This window comes from Propithecus coquereli, unplaced genomic scaffold, assembly GCF_000956105.1.
Source record: "Propithecus coquereli isolate 6110/MARCELLA unplaced genomic scaffold, Pcoq_1.0 Scaffold20739, whole genome shotgun sequence".
Classification (NCBI taxonomy): domain Eukaryota; kingdom Metazoa; phylum Chordata; class Mammalia; order Primates; family Indriidae; genus Propithecus; species Propithecus coquereli.
In genome coordinates this window covers 1-5669 of record NW_012145789.1, presented here as the reverse complement: position 1 = coordinate 5669, position 5669 = coordinate 1, and the positions used below count along the sequence as shown (strand labels likewise).

At 48.9% G+C, this 5669-nt stretch overlaps 1 pseudogene across 2 annotated transcripts; it reads left to right on the top strand.

The window, feature by feature from the left end:
- Window positions 1–102: 102 nt before the first annotated feature.
- Window positions 103–4004, top strand: LOC105810243 (annotated as a pseudogene). 2 transcript variants are annotated; one of them, XR_001137486.1, is made up of 2 exons: window positions 103–405; window positions 2792–4004. The product of XR_001137486.1 is annotated as an RE1-silencing transcription factor pseudogene, transcript variant X1 (transcript). The 2 variants fall into 2 exon arrangements; XR_001137487.1 differs by lacking the exon at window positions 103–405 and adding an exon at window positions 1209–1229.
- Window positions 4005–5669: the final 1665 nt, after the last annotated feature.

Sequence of the window (5669 nt, the reverse complement as noted above, 5' to 3'; positions counted from 1 at the left end):
GCGGAGGGGGCGTGTCCCGCGGGCGCGCGCGGACGGCGGAGGGGGCGTGTCCCCGGGCGGCGGCGGCTGCGGCGGCGGCGGCGCGGGCCGGGTGCGCGGCGCAGCGTCCTGTGCTGGAATGTGCGGCTCCCGCGAGCTCGCGGCGCAGCACCACAGCAAGCGCCGCCGAGGCCCCGGGCCCCAGACCCCGGCGGCGGCGCCGGCGGCTCGGAAGGCTGGGCTAGGGCCAGTGGCTTGAGCACCCTCTGCAGCTCCACTCCTGGGCCTTCGCGGGCCTTGACGGCCCCAGCGCCCAACTTTTCCACCCTCCCCCTTCCCTCCCCTGAAACTCCAGCAACAAAAGAAAAGTAGTCGGAGAAGGAGCGGCGACGCCGGGTAGCCCGCCCCGCCTCGCCGGGAAGGCCGGTAAGCCCGGCGCGGGCCTGGGGGTTCGGTCGGGGTGGGGGAGGGCCGGCCAGGCGGTGGCGGTGGCGGTGGCGGCGGGAGGGGGAGGGCGCGGAAGGACGCGGAGCGAGGCGCTGTCCAGGGCTGATTTGCAGATACTGTGGCTCCGGCGGCGGCCGCCGCGCCGGGCGGGGGCGGGCGGCCGAGCGGGATCGGGTTACACCGCCGCGGCCCAGGGGCTGGGCCGGGGGCGTTCGTGGGGAGCGGCGCGTCGCCGGGACCCCATCCCCAGTGGAGGCCGGGCGGCCGCCTCTGCGCGGGCCCGGACGCCCCTCCGAGTCCGGTCTTCTGAGGCCAAAGAGCGGAGCTGCTCGGGGCCCTAGTCCTGAAACTTCCTCCTCTTCCTTCTCCTGCCCTCAGGTCCCACCGCAGCTCAGCGCCGGCCCGCGGCCCTCCCGACCCCCTCCCCCCAGCCTCTCCCTTTCGCCGGAAGGCGCCGTTGAGCGCGGCCGGGCTGGTTGAGTCAGCCCAGGGGCCCGGGCGGTTCCGCCAGCGGGGCTGGACAGCGATTTCTGCGCTCCGGCGGCGCCGGCGCCGCCGCCCTCGCGCCGGGCCACCCCACCGCGCGCGTCCGGCCGGGCGCCGTGGGGGAGTGAAGTTCGCAAACTTCCGGGGCGCGGGGGCGGCGGCTGGCCCGCGTGGGGGCCCCCTCCGGCGCTCGGGGCCCGACGCCTCCGGAGGGCGCCCGTGGTGTCTCCCGGCCCTCCGCGAGGGCGAGTCCCGGGGTGGGGGGGGCGTCGGAGGGGTCCTGGGGCGATCGGAGGGGCCCGGACCCCGGCTACGCGGTAACTTTCCGTCCTTTCTCCAGACTCGTGTCCCCGGGCCGGGGAGGGGGCTGCCTGGACTCGGGCAAGACTCGCTCCGGCGCAACGGCGCCTCGAGTTTGCTCACCTCCCCCCGTTTTAGTGGTGGGGAGCACGGGAAAAGCTTTAAGACGAGAGTTGGGGCAACTCCCGAGAGTTGGTGTGTAGACGTGCGCGGTGAGCGGGCCGAGCCGAGAGGAAGCGAGAGCGCCCGAGTTTGCAAAGAGCTGCTTTGTGTTTGGTATTTTGAGAAAATGGCCGAATGCCTATTTCAGTTAGGAATGCCGCCGCCGAGGTAGGCGCTGGTGGCAGCAGCACATAGGAATTCGTGCAACACGTTGCGCTTTCGGGCTGTGCTTGGACGGCCTTCCTGACAAATGTGAACATTCCTTTAGGGGTGGTAGGGTTTGGGGGGTGGGGGCAGTAGAAAAGTCGATGTTGGGGTAAATTACCGAGTAGCTTGGGCTGTTAAGCCCTAGGACAGCTTTCGCCTTCTGTGTTCTGTGATGGCATTTGATTCCAACTTTTGTTGGTGCTTAGAACTAAACCGGTTTGTGTTTATACACTTGGGTGAAACGGATTACTTTTTGTATTTTTGGGTTAACTTGATATTTTTAGTATCTGTCACTTATTTTGCTTTTTCTAATTTGCAAGAGAACACTTAGTTTGAGAATAGTACCTTTTAGATTGGAAAGGAACGTGGTTAAGATCATTGAAAAAGCCCAGCTTGTTTTCCAAGAAGGTGATCTTGTAATGGCTTCCACTAGGCAAGTAGGCCAAAACAAGTACAATGCAAAAAAATTGCTGATTGTCGAGTTGGGTTGTACGATTATTTTATTAGACGGTTTGAAAAAAATTCTTTACTTGTGAAGTTTTGAATAAACCAGACTTCCTTTTTCACAGGAAAAGGGGTCCATAATATTTTTTCTCTTAAATCAGTGGAGTCATCGAAAAATTAAGAGGGACCAAGTTGCACTTTTTCAACAATAGTTTTATCTTTTAGAGTTAGTCAAGTTCATATGAAATTCAGTTAAGTTGAACAATTATTACAGGCTTCTACTTTCCTAATGTGTTTGTGTACTTAATAAATGCTCAGGCTTGTGGATTTCTGGGCTTTCTGATTCAGACCATGGAACTGATGAAGGTGGAGGGGAAGTTGGATTACTCATGTATTGAACTTTTAAAATAATTTTAATTAACATTAAAAATGCAGGTTACTTTTTTCACCTAGCACAACAATTAAAAGTGCTTTAGGGACTGCATGCCGGTGGTAGACCTAGTTGATGAATGAGTTGTCAAACAATTGGCAGAATTTTTTCTAGGGGTAGTAGAAATTTTTTTGGTAACTGCTGTAAAGAGAACTGGGAATTAACACAAATATTTTAAAGGTTTGTCATTAGTAGTTAATGAAGCTTATTGAGTTTTAAAGGTTGTGTTGAGAAGTATTTTTTTTTAAGTTGTGAAGAATTACAATGATGCTTTGGCCAGTAAAAGTTGTGTTTAAACTGGTATTCTTGTGTTTTGTTTTGTTTTTCAAAATTCAGAATACAGTTATGGCCACCCAGGTAATGGGGCAGTCTTCTGGAGGAGGAGGGCTGTTCACTGGCAGTGGCAGTATTGGCATGGCGTTGCCTAACGACATGTATGACTTGCATGACCTCTCCAAAGCCGAACTGGCTGCACCTCAGCTTATCATGCTGGCAAATGTGGCTTTAACTGGGGAAGTAAATGGCAGCTGCTGTGATTACCTGGTTGGTGAAGAAAGACAGATGGCAGAATTGATGCCTGTTGGGGATAACAACTTTTCAGACAGTGATGGAGAAGGACTTGAGGAGTCTCCTGAAATAAAAGGTGAACCTAATGGACTGGAAAACATGGAACTGAGAAATTTGGAACTCAGTGTTGTAGAACCTCAGCCTGTATTTGAGGCATCAGCTGCCTCAGAAGTTTACAACTCAAATAAAGATCTTCCTCCAGAAACACCTGGAGGAGAGGACAAATGCAAGAACTTGAAGACCAAACCCTTTCGCTGTAAGCCATGCCAGTATGAGGCAGAATCTGAAGAACAGTTTGTGCATCACATCAGAGTTCACAGTGCCAAGAAATTTTTTGTGGAGGAAAGTGCAGAGAAGCAAGCAAAAGCCAGGGAATCTGGCTCTTCCACTCCAGAAGAGGGAGATTTCTCCAAGGGCCCCATTCGCTGTGACCGCTGTGGCTACAATACCAATCGATACGATCACTATACTGCACACCTGAAACACCATACCAGAGCTGGGGATAATGAGCGAGTCTACAAGTGCATCATTTGTACATATACAACAGTAAGCGAGTATCACTGGAGGAAACACTTGAGAAACCATTTTCCAAGAAAAGTATACACATGTGGAAAATGCAACTATTTTTCAGACAGAAAAAACAATTATGTTCAGCATGTTAGAACTCACACAGGTAAGAGAAGCTTTCTAGTCCCCCAAGTTCAGTTCCAATTGTCAATTGGGTGGTGCTGGAGAACCCAGTGGGACTCTGGGTTCAAACCCGGGTTCTATTATTTGCTATCTTTGTGACCTTGGACAAGTGATTTAACCTCTTTGTTGCACATTCTCCATGGAGTAACAACATAGATGGGATTGGAGGATTAAGTGAAGTAACACATGTGTAAAGCACTGAGTGTTATTTGAGAAGAACAGCGAAAAGATCTGAGCAGTGCTCTTCTAAAGTACATATCCTAACAACTTGAGATAGACCATTTCACTAAATCAGATTGCTTTTAAGTTTTTAGATGTGTTTAAATGACAGTGAGCACACCTGAGATATGGTGTAGTTTCTGAAAGGAACTCTGAGGGCTTAGATAAAAAAAGGAAAACCCAATGACTAACCTTGCCTAGCTTTATTGAACAAAATCCTCAAACTTTCAAATGTTTGATTTGTGAGATTGGGTTCCTAAATGGAACAACTTGTCATTGTCCCCAAAACCTAGAAATTCGAGCAGTTAGTTTTTAAAAGATTGATGGGATTACCACCAGTTGAAACTATTTTCCTAAGAAAGCAAACGCACATATGGAAAATGGAGCTATTTTTCAGACAGGAAACAATTATGTTCAGCCTGTCTGAATGCATACAGGTCAGAGGACATTTCTATTCCATAAGTACAATTATCAAAAAAGTTGAAACGTTAAAAAAAATGTGAAAAATTTCAAACATTGCAGAAATAAAGAGAACACCACAGTGCATAATATATACTCTTCACCTACACTCAGTAGTTTTCAATATTTTGTCACATTTGGCATGTTTTAATCATTTTTTTTTAAGATAATAGCTTTATTGAGATAAACTTCACGACCATACAAGTCATTGACTTGAAGTATACAATTTAGTGGTTTTCAGTGTATTCACAAAGTTATGCAGACGTCACCACAATCGATTTTAGGACATTCTCATCACTCCAGAGTGAAACCCTTATCTGTTAGCAGTTGTTTCTCATTTCTTCCCAGCACCCCTCAAATTCACTTTTTTAAAATTTCAGCATATTATGGGGGTACAAATGTTTTGGTTACATATATTGCCTTCCTTAAATTCACTTTTAAATCGGCTTTTCAATATTTGTAATTAAGGGGCCTCATTTTTCAAAGAAATGTTTGTGACTATTGGTAGTTAATTTTCACATTTCTGTTACATTTTCCTGGTAAGAATCGGTACATTCGAGGTATGACGAAGGGTCTGAACAAAGTGGATAGAGTAATCTAGTACTCTGCTCTTTGGTTCACAAGCGAAAAGGGGCTGTGGGGTGCCGTTTGCGTCAGGTCCCCTTTTGCAGGAGTTGGCACTCTGCAGGACTGAACTCCATAGGTAGAAAGAACACTGGAGAAGGGACTAGATACTGCCTTGCTTAAGTGGTAGACTTAATAAAACCTACGGGTGAAATTCCATTGTAAGAAAGACCTCTGCAACAAGATTTCTAAGCCCCAGCAGATGGCTCATGTGTTGCATGCTTTAAAATCTAGTCCAGTAAAAGAATTTGCAGCCCCTTTGCAATTTGTTGTAACCAGTGATTGTCTCCATGTTTTGAAACTATTTGATTTCAAAAGTAAAGTTCACACATTACAGAAGATACATAGCATAGGAAACGAAGTTACCTTCATTCCCGTTAAGACAAACTGTTAGATCAAACTGTAGACCGAGCTAACTTCAGCTAGAGAGTTTCTTTGCATGACAGAGTCTTGCTCTGTAGCCTGGGCTAGAGTGCAGTGGCATGATCATAGCTCATTGCAACCTCAAACTTGAGGGCTCAAGTGATCCTCCTGCCTCAGCCTCCTATGTAGCTGGGACTATAGGCACACCTGGCTAATTTATTTATTTTTTTGTAAAGATGGTGTCTTGCTCTTGTTCAGGGTGGTCTCGAACTCCTGGCCTCAAGTGATCCTC